General features: G+C 46.6%; 53 non-coding genes across 53 annotated transcripts in view; all 53 read left to right on the forward strand.

Moving 5' to 3' along the window:
• The first annotated feature begins 57 nt into the window (after positions 1-57).
• On the forward strand, positions 58-176 carry LOC125790307 (5S ribosomal RNA). Its single transcript, XR_007430099.1, has one exon. It is a non-coding gene; the product is annotated as a 5S ribosomal RNA (ribosomal RNA).
• Positions 177-286: 110 nt separating this feature from the next.
• LOC125790474 (5S ribosomal RNA) lies at positions 287-405 on the forward strand. Its single transcript, XR_007430266.1, has one exon. It is a non-coding gene; the product is annotated as a 5S ribosomal RNA (ribosomal RNA).
• A 110-nt stretch (positions 406-515) lies between these two features.
• On the forward strand, positions 516-634 carry LOC125790343 (5S ribosomal RNA). Its single transcript, XR_007430135.1, has one exon. It is a non-coding gene; the product is annotated as a 5S ribosomal RNA (ribosomal RNA).
• A 110-nt stretch (positions 635-744) lies between these two features.
• On the forward strand, positions 745-863 carry LOC125790344 (5S ribosomal RNA). Its single transcript, XR_007430136.1, has one exon. It is a non-coding gene; the product is annotated as a 5S ribosomal RNA (ribosomal RNA).
• A 110-nt stretch (positions 864-973) lies between these two features.
• On the forward strand, positions 974-1,092 carry LOC125790510 (5S ribosomal RNA). The gene has a single exon (XR_007430302.1). It is a non-coding gene; the product is annotated as a 5S ribosomal RNA (ribosomal RNA).
• Positions 1,093-1,202: 110 nt separating this feature from the next.
• LOC125790345 (5S ribosomal RNA) lies at positions 1,203-1,321 on the forward strand. Its single transcript, XR_007430137.1, has one exon. It is a non-coding gene; the product is annotated as a 5S ribosomal RNA (ribosomal RNA).
• A 110-nt stretch (positions 1,322-1,431) lies between these two features.
• LOC125790580 (5S ribosomal RNA) lies at positions 1,432-1,550 on the forward strand. The gene has a single exon (XR_007430372.1). It is a non-coding gene; the product is annotated as a 5S ribosomal RNA (ribosomal RNA).
• A 110-nt stretch (positions 1,551-1,660) lies between these two features.
• LOC125790457 (5S ribosomal RNA) lies at positions 1,661-1,779 on the forward strand. The gene has a single exon (XR_007430249.1). It is a non-coding gene; the product is annotated as a 5S ribosomal RNA (ribosomal RNA).
• A 110-nt stretch (positions 1,780-1,889) lies between these two features.
• Positions 1,890-2,008, forward strand: LOC125790346 (5S ribosomal RNA). Its single transcript, XR_007430138.1, has one exon. It is a non-coding gene; the product is annotated as a 5S ribosomal RNA (ribosomal RNA).
• A 110-nt stretch (positions 2,009-2,118) lies between these two features.
• On the forward strand, positions 2,119-2,237 carry LOC125790347 (5S ribosomal RNA). Its single transcript, XR_007430139.1, has one exon. It is a non-coding gene; the product is annotated as a 5S ribosomal RNA (ribosomal RNA).
• A 110-nt stretch (positions 2,238-2,347) lies between these two features.
• On the forward strand, positions 2,348-2,466 carry LOC125790348 (5S ribosomal RNA). Its single transcript, XR_007430140.1, has one exon. It is a non-coding gene; the product is annotated as a 5S ribosomal RNA (ribosomal RNA).
• A 110-nt stretch (positions 2,467-2,576) lies between these two features.
• On the forward strand, positions 2,577-2,695 carry LOC125790511 (5S ribosomal RNA). The gene has a single exon (XR_007430303.1). It is a non-coding gene; the product is annotated as a 5S ribosomal RNA (ribosomal RNA).
• Positions 2,696-2,805: 110 nt separating this feature from the next.
• LOC125790512 (5S ribosomal RNA) lies at positions 2,806-2,924 on the forward strand. The gene has a single exon (XR_007430304.1). It is a non-coding gene; the product is annotated as a 5S ribosomal RNA (ribosomal RNA).
• Positions 2,925-3,034: 110 nt separating this feature from the next.
• On the forward strand, positions 3,035-3,153 carry LOC125790496 (5S ribosomal RNA). Its single transcript, XR_007430288.1, has one exon. It is a non-coding gene; the product is annotated as a 5S ribosomal RNA (ribosomal RNA).
• A 110-nt stretch (positions 3,154-3,263) lies between these two features.
• LOC125790581 (5S ribosomal RNA) lies at positions 3,264-3,382 on the forward strand. Its single transcript, XR_007430373.1, has one exon. It is a non-coding gene; the product is annotated as a 5S ribosomal RNA (ribosomal RNA).
• Positions 3,383-3,492: 110 nt separating this feature from the next.
• LOC125790349 (5S ribosomal RNA) lies at positions 3,493-3,611 on the forward strand. Its single transcript, XR_007430141.1, has one exon. It is a non-coding gene; the product is annotated as a 5S ribosomal RNA (ribosomal RNA).
• A 110-nt stretch (positions 3,612-3,721) lies between these two features.
• Positions 3,722-3,840, forward strand: LOC125790350 (5S ribosomal RNA). The gene has a single exon (XR_007430142.1). It is a non-coding gene; the product is annotated as a 5S ribosomal RNA (ribosomal RNA).
• A 110-nt stretch (positions 3,841-3,950) lies between these two features.
• On the forward strand, positions 3,951-4,069 carry LOC125790455 (5S ribosomal RNA). The gene has a single exon (XR_007430247.1). It is a non-coding gene; the product is annotated as a 5S ribosomal RNA (ribosomal RNA).
• A 110-nt stretch (positions 4,070-4,179) lies between these two features.
• Positions 4,180-4,298, forward strand: LOC125790352 (5S ribosomal RNA). Its single transcript, XR_007430144.1, has one exon. It is a non-coding gene; the product is annotated as a 5S ribosomal RNA (ribosomal RNA).
• A 110-nt stretch (positions 4,299-4,408) lies between these two features.
• On the forward strand, positions 4,409-4,527 carry LOC125790513 (5S ribosomal RNA). The gene has a single exon (XR_007430305.1). It is a non-coding gene; the product is annotated as a 5S ribosomal RNA (ribosomal RNA).
• A 110-nt stretch (positions 4,528-4,637) lies between these two features.
• LOC125790514 (5S ribosomal RNA) lies at positions 4,638-4,756 on the forward strand. The gene has a single exon (XR_007430306.1). It is a non-coding gene; the product is annotated as a 5S ribosomal RNA (ribosomal RNA).
• Positions 4,757-4,866: 110 nt separating this feature from the next.
• On the forward strand, positions 4,867-4,985 carry LOC125790497 (5S ribosomal RNA). Its single transcript, XR_007430289.1, has one exon. It is a non-coding gene; the product is annotated as a 5S ribosomal RNA (ribosomal RNA).
• Positions 4,986-5,095: 110 nt separating this feature from the next.
• LOC125790582 (5S ribosomal RNA) lies at positions 5,096-5,214 on the forward strand. The gene has a single exon (XR_007430374.1). It is a non-coding gene; the product is annotated as a 5S ribosomal RNA (ribosomal RNA).
• Positions 5,215-5,324: 110 nt separating this feature from the next.
• LOC125790353 (5S ribosomal RNA) lies at positions 5,325-5,443 on the forward strand. Its single transcript, XR_007430145.1, has one exon. It is a non-coding gene; the product is annotated as a 5S ribosomal RNA (ribosomal RNA).
• A 110-nt stretch (positions 5,444-5,553) lies between these two features.
• LOC125790354 (5S ribosomal RNA) lies at positions 5,554-5,672 on the forward strand. Its single transcript, XR_007430146.1, has one exon. It is a non-coding gene; the product is annotated as a 5S ribosomal RNA (ribosomal RNA).
• A 110-nt stretch (positions 5,673-5,782) lies between these two features.
• LOC125790355 (5S ribosomal RNA) lies at positions 5,783-5,901 on the forward strand. The gene has a single exon (XR_007430147.1). It is a non-coding gene; the product is annotated as a 5S ribosomal RNA (ribosomal RNA).
• Positions 5,902-6,011: 110 nt separating this feature from the next.
• LOC125790356 (5S ribosomal RNA) lies at positions 6,012-6,130 on the forward strand. Its single transcript, XR_007430148.1, has one exon. It is a non-coding gene; the product is annotated as a 5S ribosomal RNA (ribosomal RNA).
• Positions 6,131-6,240: 110 nt separating this feature from the next.
• Positions 6,241-6,359, forward strand: LOC125790357 (5S ribosomal RNA). The gene has a single exon (XR_007430149.1). It is a non-coding gene; the product is annotated as a 5S ribosomal RNA (ribosomal RNA).
• Positions 6,360-6,469: 110 nt separating this feature from the next.
• Positions 6,470-6,588, forward strand: LOC125790458 (5S ribosomal RNA). Its single transcript, XR_007430250.1, has one exon. It is a non-coding gene; the product is annotated as a 5S ribosomal RNA (ribosomal RNA).
• Positions 6,589-6,698: 110 nt separating this feature from the next.
• LOC125790358 (5S ribosomal RNA) lies at positions 6,699-6,817 on the forward strand. Its single transcript, XR_007430150.1, has one exon. It is a non-coding gene; the product is annotated as a 5S ribosomal RNA (ribosomal RNA).
• A 110-nt stretch (positions 6,818-6,927) lies between these two features.
• LOC125790359 (5S ribosomal RNA) lies at positions 6,928-7,046 on the forward strand. The gene has a single exon (XR_007430151.1). It is a non-coding gene; the product is annotated as a 5S ribosomal RNA (ribosomal RNA).
• Positions 7,047-7,156: 110 nt separating this feature from the next.
• Positions 7,157-7,275, forward strand: LOC125790526 (5S ribosomal RNA). Its single transcript, XR_007430318.1, has one exon. It is a non-coding gene; the product is annotated as a 5S ribosomal RNA (ribosomal RNA).
• Positions 7,276-7,385: 110 nt separating this feature from the next.
• Positions 7,386-7,504, forward strand: LOC125790360 (5S ribosomal RNA). The gene has a single exon (XR_007430152.1). It is a non-coding gene; the product is annotated as a 5S ribosomal RNA (ribosomal RNA).
• A 110-nt stretch (positions 7,505-7,614) lies between these two features.
• Positions 7,615-7,733, forward strand: LOC125790361 (5S ribosomal RNA). The gene has a single exon (XR_007430153.1). It is a non-coding gene; the product is annotated as a 5S ribosomal RNA (ribosomal RNA).
• Positions 7,734-7,843: 110 nt separating this feature from the next.
• LOC125790363 (5S ribosomal RNA) lies at positions 7,844-7,962 on the forward strand. The gene has a single exon (XR_007430155.1). It is a non-coding gene; the product is annotated as a 5S ribosomal RNA (ribosomal RNA).
• A 110-nt stretch (positions 7,963-8,072) lies between these two features.
• LOC125790515 (5S ribosomal RNA) lies at positions 8,073-8,191 on the forward strand. Its single transcript, XR_007430307.1, has one exon. It is a non-coding gene; the product is annotated as a 5S ribosomal RNA (ribosomal RNA).
• A 110-nt stretch (positions 8,192-8,301) lies between these two features.
• LOC125790516 (5S ribosomal RNA) lies at positions 8,302-8,420 on the forward strand. The gene has a single exon (XR_007430308.1). It is a non-coding gene; the product is annotated as a 5S ribosomal RNA (ribosomal RNA).
• Positions 8,421-8,530: 110 nt separating this feature from the next.
• LOC125790498 (5S ribosomal RNA) lies at positions 8,531-8,649 on the forward strand. The gene has a single exon (XR_007430290.1). It is a non-coding gene; the product is annotated as a 5S ribosomal RNA (ribosomal RNA).
• A 110-nt stretch (positions 8,650-8,759) lies between these two features.
• Positions 8,760-8,878, forward strand: LOC125790583 (5S ribosomal RNA). Its single transcript, XR_007430375.1, has one exon. It is a non-coding gene; the product is annotated as a 5S ribosomal RNA (ribosomal RNA).
• Positions 8,879-8,988: 110 nt separating this feature from the next.
• On the forward strand, positions 8,989-9,107 carry LOC125790364 (5S ribosomal RNA). Its single transcript, XR_007430156.1, has one exon. It is a non-coding gene; the product is annotated as a 5S ribosomal RNA (ribosomal RNA).
• Positions 9,108-9,217: 110 nt separating this feature from the next.
• Positions 9,218-9,336, forward strand: LOC125790365 (5S ribosomal RNA). The gene has a single exon (XR_007430157.1). It is a non-coding gene; the product is annotated as a 5S ribosomal RNA (ribosomal RNA).
• A 110-nt stretch (positions 9,337-9,446) lies between these two features.
• LOC125790366 (5S ribosomal RNA) lies at positions 9,447-9,565 on the forward strand. Its single transcript, XR_007430158.1, has one exon. It is a non-coding gene; the product is annotated as a 5S ribosomal RNA (ribosomal RNA).
• A 110-nt stretch (positions 9,566-9,675) lies between these two features.
• On the forward strand, positions 9,676-9,794 carry LOC125790367 (5S ribosomal RNA). Its single transcript, XR_007430159.1, has one exon. It is a non-coding gene; the product is annotated as a 5S ribosomal RNA (ribosomal RNA).
• Positions 9,795-9,904: 110 nt separating this feature from the next.
• Positions 9,905-10,023, forward strand: LOC125790368 (5S ribosomal RNA). Its single transcript, XR_007430160.1, has one exon. It is a non-coding gene; the product is annotated as a 5S ribosomal RNA (ribosomal RNA).
• Positions 10,024-10,133: 110 nt separating this feature from the next.
• On the forward strand, positions 10,134-10,252 carry LOC125790612 (5S ribosomal RNA). The gene has a single exon (XR_007430404.1). It is a non-coding gene; the product is annotated as a 5S ribosomal RNA (ribosomal RNA).
• A 110-nt stretch (positions 10,253-10,362) lies between these two features.
• On the forward strand, positions 10,363-10,481 carry LOC125790454 (5S ribosomal RNA). The gene has a single exon (XR_007430246.1). It is a non-coding gene; the product is annotated as a 5S ribosomal RNA (ribosomal RNA).
• A 110-nt stretch (positions 10,482-10,591) lies between these two features.
• Positions 10,592-10,710, forward strand: LOC125790465 (5S ribosomal RNA). The gene has a single exon (XR_007430257.1). It is a non-coding gene; the product is annotated as a 5S ribosomal RNA (ribosomal RNA).
• A 110-nt stretch (positions 10,711-10,820) lies between these two features.
• On the forward strand, positions 10,821-10,939 carry LOC125790369 (5S ribosomal RNA). Its single transcript, XR_007430161.1, has one exon. It is a non-coding gene; the product is annotated as a 5S ribosomal RNA (ribosomal RNA).
• Positions 10,940-11,049: 110 nt separating this feature from the next.
• LOC125790603 (5S ribosomal RNA) lies at positions 11,050-11,168 on the forward strand. Its single transcript, XR_007430395.1, has one exon. It is a non-coding gene; the product is annotated as a 5S ribosomal RNA (ribosomal RNA).
• Positions 11,169-11,278: 110 nt separating this feature from the next.
• On the forward strand, positions 11,279-11,397 carry LOC125790370 (5S ribosomal RNA). Its single transcript, XR_007430162.1, has one exon. It is a non-coding gene; the product is annotated as a 5S ribosomal RNA (ribosomal RNA).
• A 110-nt stretch (positions 11,398-11,507) lies between these two features.
• On the forward strand, positions 11,508-11,626 carry LOC125790371 (5S ribosomal RNA). The gene has a single exon (XR_007430163.1). It is a non-coding gene; the product is annotated as a 5S ribosomal RNA (ribosomal RNA).
• A 110-nt stretch (positions 11,627-11,736) lies between these two features.
• On the forward strand, positions 11,737-11,855 carry LOC125790372 (5S ribosomal RNA). Its single transcript, XR_007430164.1, has one exon. It is a non-coding gene; the product is annotated as a 5S ribosomal RNA (ribosomal RNA).
• Positions 11,856-11,965: 110 nt separating this feature from the next.
• Positions 11,966-12,008, forward strand: part of LOC125790533 (5S ribosomal RNA) — a 119-nt gene continuing 76 nt past the window's right edge. The window contains exon 1 of the ribosomal RNA XR_007430325.1: positions 11,966-12,008. This exon is cut by the window's right edge and continues 76 nt beyond it. This is a non-coding gene — a ribosomal RNA (5S ribosomal RNA).

The following is a 12,008-nucleotide window of genomic DNA, read 5'->3' on the forward strand; positions in this document are numbered from 1 at the left end:
TCTGAAACCCAACATAGATGAAGTTGCATGAGTAGTCTTGATGAGAGCTCTGCAATGGCTTACGGTCACACTACCCTGAGAACGCCCGATCTCGTCTGATCTCGGAAGCTAAGCAGGGTTTGGCCTGGTTAGTACTAGGATGGGAGACCACCTGGGAATACCAGGTGCTGTAAGCTTTTCCCCTCTTGCTTCCATTACCATGGTCTTGTTATACATTACTAGTTTGTTATCTGAAACCCAACATAGATGAAGTTGCATAAGTAGTCTTGATGAGAGCTCTGCAATGGCTTACGGTCACACTACCCTGAGAATGCCCGATCTCGTCTGATCTCGGAAGCTAAGCAGGGTTTGGCCTGGTTAGTACTTGGATGGGAGACCACCTGGGAATACCAGGTGCTGTAAGCTTTTCCCCTCTTGCATCCATTACCATGGTCTTGTTATACATTACTAGTTTGTTATCTGAAACCCAACATAGATGAAGTTGCATAAGTAGTCTTGATGAGAGCTCTGCAATGGCTTACGGTCACACTACCCTGAGAACGCCCGATCTCGTCTGATCTCGGAAGCTAAGCAGGGTTTGGCCTGGTTAGTACTTGGATGGGAGACCACCTGGGAATACCAGGTGCTGTAAGCTTTTCCCCTCTTGCTTCCATTACCATGGTCTTGTTATACATTACTAGTTTGTTATCTGAAACCCAACATAGATGAAGTTGCATAAGTAGTCTTGATGAGAGCTCTGCAATGGCTTACGGTCACACTACCCTGAGAACGCCCGATCTCGTCTGATCTCGGAAGCTAAGCAGGGTTTGGCCTGGTTAGTACTTGGATGGGAGACCACCTGGGAATACCAGGTGCTGTAAGCTTTTCCCCTCTTGCTTCCATTACCATGGTCTTGTTATACATTTCTAGTTTGTTATCTGAAACCCAACATAGATGAAGTTGCATAAGTAGTCTTGATGAGAGCTCTGCAATGGCTTACGGTCACACTACCCTGAGAACGCCCGATCTCGTCTGATCTCGGAAGCTAAGCAGGGTTTGGCCTGGTTAGTACTTGGATGGGAGACCACCTGGGAATACCAGGTGCTGTAAGATTTTCCCCTCTTGCTTCCATTACCATGGTCTTGTTATACATTACTAGTTTGTTATCTGAAACCCAACATAGATGAAGTTGCATAAGTAGTCTTGATGAGAGCTCTGCAATGGCTTACGGTCACACTACCCTGAGAACGCCCGATCTCGTCTGATCTCGGAAGCTAAGCAGGGTTTGGCCTGGTTAGTACTTGGATGGGAGACCACCTGGGAATACCAGGTGCTGTAAGCTTTTCCCCTCTTGCTTCCATTACCATGGTCTTGTTATACATTACTAGTTTGTTATCTGAAACCCAACATAGATGAAGTTGCATAAGTAGTCTTGATGAGAGCTCTGCAATGGCTTACGGTCACACTACCCTGAGAACGCCCAATCTCGTCTGATCTCGGAAGCTAAGCAGGGTTTGGCCTGGTTAGTACTTGGATGGGAGACCACCTGGGAATACCAGGTGCTGTAAGCTTTTCCCCTCTTGCTTCCATTACCATGGTCTTGTTATACATTACTAGTTTGTTATCTGAAACCCAACATAGATGAAGTTGCATAAGTAGTCTTGATGAGAGCCCTGCAATGGCTTACGGTCACACTACCCTGAGAACGCCCGATCTCGTCTGATCTCGGAAGCTAAACAGGGTTTGGCCTGGTTAGTACTTGGATGGGAGACCACCTGGGAATACCAGGTGCTGTAAGCTTTTCCCCTCTTGCTTCCATTACCATGGTCTTGTTATACATTACTAGTTTGTTATCTGAAACCCAACATAGATGAAGTTGCATAAGTAGTCTTGATTAGAGCTCTGCAATGGCTTACGGTCACACTACCCTGAGAACGCCCGATCTCGTCTGATCTCGGAAGCTAAGCAGGGTTTGGCCTGGTTAGTACTTGGATGGGAGACCACCTGGGAATACCAGGTGCTGTAAGCTTTTCCCCTCTTGCTTCCATTACCATGGTCTTGTTATACATTACTAGTTTGTTATCTGAAACCCAACATAGATGAAGTTGCATAAGTAGTCTTGATGAGAGCTCTGCAATGGCTTACGGTCACACTACCCTGAGAACGCCCGATCTCGTCTGATCTCGGAAGCTAAGCAGGGTTTGGCCTGGTTAGTACTTGGATGGGAGACCACCTGGGAATACCAGGTGCTGTAAGCTTTTCCCCTCTTGCTTCCATTACCATGGTCTTGTTATACATTACTAGTTTGTTATCTGAAACCCAACATAGATGAAGTTGCATAAGTAGTCTTGATGAGAGCTCTGCAATGGCTTACGGTCACACTACCCTGAGAACGCCCGATCTCGTCTGATCTCGGAAGCTAAGCAGGGTTTGGCCTGGTTAGTACTTGGATGGGAGACCACCTGGGAATACCAGGTGCTGTAAGCTTTTCCCCTCTTGCTTCCATTACCATGGTCTTGTTATACATTACTAGTTTGTTATCTGAAACCCAACATAGATGAAGTTGCATAAGTAGTCTTGATGAGAGCTCTGCAATGGCTTACGGTCACACTACCCTGAGAACGCCCGATCTCGTCTGATCTCGGAAGCTAAGCAGGGTTTGGCCTGGTTAGTACTTGGATGGGAGACCACCTGGGAATACCAGGTGCTGTAAGATTTTCCCCTCTTGCTTCCATTACCATGGTCTTGTTATACATTTCTAGTTTGTTATCTGAAACCCAACATAGATGAAGTTGCATAAGTAGTCTTGATGAGAGCTCTGCAATGGCTTACGGTCACACTACCCTGAGAACGCCCGATCTCGTCTGATCTCGGAAGCTAAGCAGGGTTTGGCCTGGTTAGTACTTGGATGGGAGACCACCTGGGAATACCAGGTGCTGTAAGATTTTCCCCTCTTGCTTCCATTACCATGGTCTTGTTATACATTACTAGTTTGTTATCTGAAACCCAACATAGATGAAGTTGCATAAGTAGTCTTGATGAGAGCTCTGCAATGGCTTACGGTCACACTACCCTGAGAACGCCCGATCTCGTCTGATCTCGGAAGCTAATCAGGGTTTGGCCTGGTTAGTACTTGGATGGGAGACCACCTGGGAATACCAGGTGCTGTAAGCTTTTCCCCTCTTGCTTCCATTACCATGGTCTTGTTATACATTACTAGTTTGTTATCTGAAACCCAACATAGATGAAGTTGCATAAGTAGTCTTGATGAGAGCTCTGCAATGGCTTACGGTCACACTACCCTGAGAACGCCCAATCTCGTCTGATCTCGGAAGCTAAGCAGGGTTTGGCCTGGTTAGTACTTGGATGGGAGACCACCTGGGAATACCAGGTGCTGTAAGCTTTTCCCCTCTTGCTTCCATTACCATGGTCTTGTTATACATTACTAGTTTGTTATCTGAAACCCAACATAGATGAAGTTGCATAAGTAGTCTTGATGAGAGCCCTGCAATGGCTTACGGTCACACTACCCTGAGAACGCCCGATCTCGTCTGATCTCGGAAGCTAAGCAGGGTTTGGCCTGGTTAGTACTTGGATGGGAGACCACCTGGGAATACCAGGTGCTGTAAGCTTTTCCCCTCTTGCTTCCATTACCATGGTCTTGTTATACATTACTAGTTTGTTATCTGAAACCCAACATAGATGAAGTTGCATAAGTAGTCTTGATTAGAGCTCTGCAATGGCTTACGGTCACACTACCCTGAGAACGCCCGATCTCGTCTGATCTCGGAAGCTAAGCAGGGTTTGGCCTGGTTAGTACTTGGATGGGAGACCACCTGGGAATACCAGGTGCTGTAAGCTTTTCCCCTCTTGCTTCCATTACCATGGTCTTGTTATACATTACTAGTTTGTTATCTGAAACCCAACATAGATGAAGTTGCATAAGTAGTCTTGATGAGAGCTCTGCAATGGCTTATGGTCACACTACCCTGAGAACGCCCGATCTCGTCTGATCTCGGAAGCTAAGCAGGGTTTGGCCTGGTTAGTACTTGGATGGGAGACCACCTGGGAATACCAGGTGCTGTAAGCTTTTCCCCTCTTGCTTCCATTACCATGGTCTTGTTATACATTACTAGTTTGTTATCTGAAACCCAACATAGATGAAGTTGCATAAGTAGTCTTGATGAGAGCTCTGCAATGGCTTACGGTCACACTACCCTGAGAACGCCCGATCTCGTCTGATCTCGGAAGCTAAGCAGGGTTTGGCCTGGTTAGTACTTGGATGGGAGACCACCTGGGAATACCAGGTGCTGTAAGCTTTTCCCCTCTTGCTTCCATTACCATGGTCTTGTTATACATTACTAGTTTGTTATCTGAAACCCAACATAGATGAAGTTGCATAAGTAGTCTTGATGAGAGCTCTGCAATGGCTTACGGTCACACTACCCTGAGAACGCCCGATCTCGTCTGATCTCGGAAGCTAAGCAGGGTTTGGCCTGGTTAGTACTTGGATGGGAGACCACCTGGGAATACCAGGTGCTGTAAGATTTTCCCCTCTTGCTTCCATTACCATGGTCTTGTTATACATTTCTAGTTTGTTATCTGAAACCCAACATAGATGAAGTTGCATAAGTAGTCTTGATGAGAGCTCTGCAATGGCTTACGGTCACACTACCCTGAGAACGCCCGATCTCGTCTGATCTCGGAAGCTAAGCAGGGTTTGGCCTGGTTAGTACTTGGATGGGAGACCACCTGGGAATACCAGGTGCTGTAAGATTTTCCCCTCTTGCTTCCATTACCATGGTCTTGTTATACATTACTAGTTTGTTATCTGAAACCCAACATAGATGAAGTTGCATAAGTAGTCTTGATGAGAGCTCTGCAATGGCTTACGGTCACACTACCCTGAGAACGCCCGATCTCGTCTGATCTCGGAAGCTAATCAGGGTTTGGCCTGGTTAGTACTTGGATGGGAGACCACCTGGGAATACCAGGTGCTGTAAGCTTTTCCCCTCTTGCTTCCATTACCATGGTCTTGTTATACATTACTAGTTTGTTATCTGAAACCCAACATAGATGAAGTTGCATAAGTAGTCTTGATGAGAGCTCTGCAATGGCTTACGGTCACACTACCCTGAGAACGCCCAATCTCGTCTGATCTCGGAAGCTAAGCAGGGTTTGGCCTGGTTAGTACTTGGATGGGAGACCACCTGGGAATACCAGGTGCTGTAAGCTTTTCCCCTCTTGCTTCCATTACCATGGTCTTGTTATACATTACTAGTTTGTTATCTGAAACCCAACATAGATGAAGTTGCATAAGTAGTCTTGATGAGAGCCCTGCAATGGCTTACGGTCACACTACCCTGAGAACGCCCGATCTCGTCTGATCTCGGAAGCTAAGCAGGGTTTGGCCTGGTTAGTACTTGGATGGGAGACCACCTGGGAATACCAGGTGCTGTAAGCTTTTCCCCTCTTGCTTCCATTACCATGGTCTTGTTATACATTACTAGTTTGTTATCTGAAACCCAACATAGATGAAGTTGCATAAGTAGTCTTGATTAGAGCTCTGCAATGGCTTACGGTCACACTACCCTGAGAACGCCCGATCTCGTCTGATCTCGGAAGCTAAGCAGGGTTTGGCCTGGTTAGTACTTGGATGGGAGACCACCTGGGAATACCAGGTGCTGTAAGCTTTTCCCCTCTTGCTTCCATTACCATGGTCTTGTTATACATTACTAGTTTGTTATCTGAAACCCAACATAGATGAAGTTGCATAAGTAGTCTTGATGAGAGCTCTGCAATGGCTTACGGTCACACTACCCTGAGAACGCCCGATCTCGTCTGATCTCGGAAGCTAAGCAGGGTTTGGCCTGGTTAGTACTTGGATGGGAGACCACCTGGGAATACCAGGTGCTGTAAGCTTTTCCCCTCTTGCTTCCATTACCATGGTCTTGTTATACATTACTAGTTTGTTATCTGAAACCCAACATAGATGAAGTTGCATAAGTAGTCTTGATGAGAGCCCTGCAATGGCTTACGGTCACACTACCCTGAGAACGCCCGATCTCGTCTGATCTCGGAAGCTAAGCAGGGTTTGGCCTGGTTAGTACTTGGATGGGAGACCACCTGGGAATACCAGGTGCTGTAAGCTTTTCCCCTCTTGCTTCCATTACCATGGTCTTGTTATACATTACTAGTTTGTTATCTGAAACCCAACATAGATGAAGTTGCATAAGTAGTCTTGATGAGAGCTCTGCAATGGCTTACGGTCACACTACCCTGAGAACGCCCGATCTCGTCTGATCTCGGAAGCTAAGCAGGGTTTGGCCTGGTTAGTACTTGGATGGGAGACCACCTGGGAATACCAGGTGCTGTAAGCTTTTCCCCTCTTGCTTCCATTACCATGGTCTTGTTATACATTACTAGTTTGTTATCTGAAACCCAACATAGATGAAGTTGCATAAGTAGTCTTGATGAGAGCTCTGCAATGGCTTACGGTCACACTACCCTGAGAACGCCCGATCTCGTCTGATCTCGGAAGCTAAGCAGGGATTGGCCTGGTTAGTACTTGGATGGGAGACCACCTGGGAATACCAGGTGCTGTAAGCTTTTCCCCTCTTGCTTCCATTACCATGGTCTTGTTATACATTACTAGTTTGTTATCTGAAACCCAACATAGATGAAGTTGCATAAGTAGTCTTGATGAGAGCTCTGCAATGGCTTACGGTCACACTACCCTGAGAACGCCCGATCTCGTCTGATCTCGGAAGCTAAGCAGGGTTTGGCCTGGTTAGTACTTGGATGGGAGACCACCTGGGAATACCAGGTGCTGTAAGCTTTTCCCCTCTTGCTTCCATTACCATGGTCTTGTTATACATTACTAGTTTGTTATCTGAAACCCAACATAGATGAAGTTGCATAAGTAGTCTTGATGAGAGCTCTGCAATGGCTTACGGTCACACTACCCTGAGAACGCCCGATCTCGTCTGATCTCGGAAGCTAAGCAGGGTTTGGCCTGGTTAGTACTTGGATGGGAGACCACCTGGGAATACCAGGTGCTGTAAGCTTTTCCCCTCTTGCTTCCATTACCATGGTCTTGTTATACATTACTAGTTTGTTATCTGAAACCCAACATAGATGAAGTTGCATAAGTAGTCTTGATGAGAGCCCTGCAATGGCTTACGGTCACACTACCCTGAGAACGCCCGATCTCGTCTGATCTCGGAAGCTAAGCAGGGTTTGGCCTGGTTAGTACTTGGATGGGAGACCACCTGGAAATACCAGGTGCTGTAAGCTTTTCCCCTCTTGCTTCCATTACCATGGTCTTGTTATACATTACTAGTTTGTTATCTGAAACCCAACATAGATGAAGTTGCATAAGTAGTCTTGATTAGAGCTCTGCAATGGCTTACGGTCACACTACCCTGAGAACGCCCGATCTCGTCTGATCTCGGAAGCTAAGCAGGGTTTGGCCTGGTTAGTACTTGGATGGGAGACCACCTGGGAATACCAGGTGCTGTAAGCTTTTCCCCTCTTGCTTCCATTACCATGGTCTTGTTATACATTACTAGTTTGTTATCTGAAACCCAACATAGATGAAGTTGCATAAGTAGTCTTGATGAGAGCTCTGCAATGGCTTACGGTCACACTACCCTGAGAACGCCCGATCTCGTCTGATCTCGGAAGCTAAGCAGGGTTTGGCCTGGTTAGTACTTGGATGGGAGACCACCTGGGAATACCAGGTGCTGTAAGCTTTTCCCCTCTTGCTTCCATTACCATGGTCTTGTTATACATTACTAGTTTGTTATCTGAAACCCAACATAGATGAAGTTGCATAAGTAGTCTTGATGAGAGCTCTGCAATGGCTTACGGTCACACTACCCTGAGAACGCCCGATCTCGTCTGATCTCGGAAGCTAAGCAGGGTTTGGCCTGGTTAGTACTTGGATGGGAGACCACCTGGGAATACCAGGTGCTGTAAGCTTTTCCCCTCTTGCTTCCATTACCATGGTCTTGTTATACATTACTAGTTTGTTATCTGAAACCCAACATAGATGAAGTTGCATAAGTAGTCTTGATGAGAGCTCTGCAATGGCTTACGGTCACACTACCCTGAGAACGCCCGATCTCGTCTGATCTCGGAAGCTAAGCAGGGTTTGGCCTGGTTAGTACTTGGATGGGAGACCACCTGGGAATACCAGGTGCTGTAAGATTTTCCCCTCTTGCTTCCATTACCATGGTCTTGTTATACATTTCTAGTTTGTTATCTGAAACCCAACATAGATGAAGTTGCATAAGTAGTCTTGATGAGAGCTCTGCAATGGCTTACGGTCACACTACCCTGAGAACGCCCGATCTCGTCTGATCTCGGAAGCTAAGCAGGGTTTGGCCTGGTTAGTACTTGGATGGGAGACCACCTGGGAATACCAGGTGCTGTAAGATTTTCCCCTCTTGCTTCCATTACCATGGTCTTGTTATACATTACTAGTTTGTTATCTGAAACCCAACATAGATGAAGTTGCATAAGTAGTCTTGATGAGAGCTCTGCAATGGCTTACGGTCACACTACCCTGAGAACGCCCGATCTCGTCTGATCTCGGAAGCTAATCAGGGTTTGGCCTGGTTAGTACTTGGATGGGAGACCACCTGGGAATACCAGGTGCTGTAAGCTTTTCCCCTCTTGCTTCCATTACCATGGTCTTGTTATACATTACTAGTTTGTTATCTGAAACCCAACATAGATGAAGTTGCATAAGTAGTCTTGATGAGAGCTCTGCAATGGCTTACGGTCACACTACCCTGAGAACGCCCAATCTCGTCTGATCTCGGAAGCTAAGCAGGGTTTGGCCTGGTTAGTACTTGGATGGGAGACCACCTGGGAATACCAGGTGCTGTAAGCTTTTCCCCTCTTGCTTCCATTACCATGGTCTTGTTATACATTACTAGTTTGTTATCTGAAACCCAACATAGATGAAGTTGCATAAGTAGTCTTGATGAGAGCCCTGCAATGGCTTACGGTCACACTACCCTGAGAACGCCCGATCTCGTCTGATCTCGGAAGCTAAGCAGGGTTTGGCCTGGTTAGTACTTGGATGGGAGACCACCTGGGAATACCAGGTGCTGTAAGCTTTTCCCGTCTTGCTTCCATTACCATGGTCTTGTTATACATTACTAGTTTGTTATCTGAAACCCAACATAGATGAAGTTGCATAAGTAGTCTTGATTAGAGCTCTGCAATGGCTTACGGTCACACTACCCTGAGAACGCCCGATCTCGTCTGATCTCGGAAGCTAAGCAGGGTTTGGCCTGGTTAGTACTTGGATGGGAGACCACCTGGGAATACCAGGTGCTGTAAGCTTTTCCCCTCTTGCTTCCATTACCATGGTCTTGTTATACATTACTAGTTTGTTATCTGAAACCCAACATAGATGAAGTTGCATAAGTAGTCTTGATGAGAGCTCTGCAATGGCTTACGGTCACACTACCCTGAGAACGCCCGATCTCGTCTGATCTCGGAAGCTAAGCAGGGTTTGGCCTGGTTAGTACTTGGATGGGAGACCACCTGGGAATACCAGGTGCTGTAAGCTTTTCCCCTCTTGCTTCCATTACCATGGTCTTGTTATACATTACTAGTTTGTTATCTGAAACCCAACATAGATGAAGTTGCATAAGTAGTCTTGATGAGAGCCCTGCAATGGCTTACGGTCACACTACCCTGAGAACGCCCGATCTCGTCTGATCTCGGAAGCTAAGCAGGGTTTGGCCTGGTTAGTACTTGGATGGGAGACCACCTGGGAATACCAGGTGCTGTAAGCTTTTCCCCTCTTGCTTCCATTACCATGGTCTTGTTATACATTACTAGTTTGTTATCTGAAACCCAACATAGATGAAGTTGCATAAGTAGTCTTGATGAGAGCTCTGCAATGGCTTACGGTCACACTACCCTGAGAACGCCCGATCTCGTCTGATCTCGGAAGCTAAGCAGGGTTTGGCCTGGTTAGTACTTGGATGGGAGACCACCTGGGAATACCAGGTGCTGTAAGCTTTTCCCCTCTTGCTTCCATTACCATGGTCTTGTTATACATTACTAGTTTGTTATCTGAAACCCAACATAGATGAAGTTGCATAAGTAGTCTTGATGAGAGCTCTGCAATGGCTTACGGTCACACTACCCTGAGAACGCCCGATCTCATCTGATCTCGGAAGCTAAGCAGGGTTTGGCCTGGTTAGTACTTGGATGGGAGACCACCTGGGAATACCAGGTGCTGTAAGCTTTTCCCCTCTTGCTTCCATTACCATGGTCTTGTTATACATTACTAGTTTGTTATCTGAAACCCAACATAGATGAAGTTGCATAAGTAGTCTTGATGAGAGCTCTGCAATGGCTTACGGTCACACTACCCTGAGAACGCCCGATCTCGTCTGAACTCGGAAGCTAAGTAGGGTTTGGCCTGGTTAGTACTTGGATGGGAGACCACCTGGGAATACCAGGTGCTGTAAGCTTTTCCCCTCTTGCTTCCATTACCATGGTCTTGTTATACATTACTAGTTTGTTATCTGAAACCCAACATAGATGAAGTTGCATAAGTAGTCTTGATGAGAGCTCTGCAATGGCTTACGGTCACACTACCCTGAGAACGCCCGATCTCGTCTGATCTCGGAAGCTAAGCAGGGTGTGGCCTGGTTAGTACTTGGATGGGAGACCACCTGGGAATACCAGGTGCTGTAAGCTTTTCCCCTCTTGCTTCCATTACCATGGTCTTGTTATACATTACTAGTTTGTTATCTGAAACCCAACATAGATGAAGTTGCATAAGTAGTCTTGATGAGAGCTCTGCAATGGCTTACGGTCACACTACCCTGAGAACGCCCGATCTCGTCTGATCTCGGAAGCTAAGCAGGGTTTGGCCTGGTTAGTACTTGGATGGGAGACCACCTGGGAATACCAGGTGCTGTAAGCTTTTCCCCTCTTGCTTCCATTACCATGGTCTTGTTATACATTACTAGTTTGTTATCTGAAACCCAACATAGATGAAGTTGCATAAGTAGTCTTGATGAGAGCTCTGCAATGGCTTACGGTCACACTACCCTGAGAATGCCCGATCTCGTCTGATCTCGGAAGCTAAGCAGGGTTTGGCCTGGTTAGTTCTTGGATGGGAGACCACCTGGGAATACCAGGTGCTGTAAGCCTTTCCCCTCTTGCTTCCATTACCATGGTCTTGTTATACATTACTAGTTTGTTATCTGAAACCCAACATAGATGAAGTTGCATAAGTAGTCTTGATGAGAGCTCTGCAATGGCTTACGGTCACACTACCCTGAGAACGCCCGATCTCGTCTGATCTCGGAAGCTAAGCAGGGTTTGGCCTGGTTAGTACTTGGATGGGAGACCACCTGGGAATACCAGGTGCTGTAAGCTTTTCCCCTCTTGCTTCCATTACCATGGTCTTGTTATACATTACTAGTTTGTTATCTGAAACCCAACATAGATGAAGTTGCATAAGTAGTCTTGATGAGAGCTCTGCAATGGCTTACGGTCACACTACCCTGAGAACGCCCGATCTCGTCTGATCTCGGAAGCTAAGCAGGGTTTGGCCTGGTTAGTACTTGGATGGGAGACCACCTGGGAATACCAGGTGCTGTAAGCTTTTCCCCTCTTGCTTCCATTACCATGGTCTTGTTATACATTACTAGTTTGTTATCTGAAACCCAACATAGATGAAGTTGCATAAGTAGTCTTGATGAGAGCTCTGCAATGGCTTACGGTCACACTACCCTGAGAACGCCCGATCTCGTCTGATCTCGGAAGCTAAGCAGGGTTTGGCCTGGTTAGTACTTGGATGGGAGACCACCTGGGAATACCAGGTGCTGTAAGCTTTTCCCCTCTTGCTTCCATTACCATGGTCTTGTTATACATTACTAGTTTGTTATCTGAAACCCAACATAGATGAAGTTGCATAAGTAGTCTTGATGAGAGCTCTGCAATGGCTTACGGTCACACTACCCTGAGAACGCCCGATCTTGTCTGAT

The sequence above is a fragment of the Astyanax mexicanus genome, unplaced genomic scaffold, assembly GCF_023375975.1.
Source record: "Astyanax mexicanus isolate ESR-SI-001 unplaced genomic scaffold, AstMex3_surface scaffold_35, whole genome shotgun sequence".
NCBI classification, from domain to species: Eukaryota; Metazoa; Chordata; class Actinopteri; order Characiformes; family Acestrorhamphidae; genus Astyanax; species Astyanax mexicanus.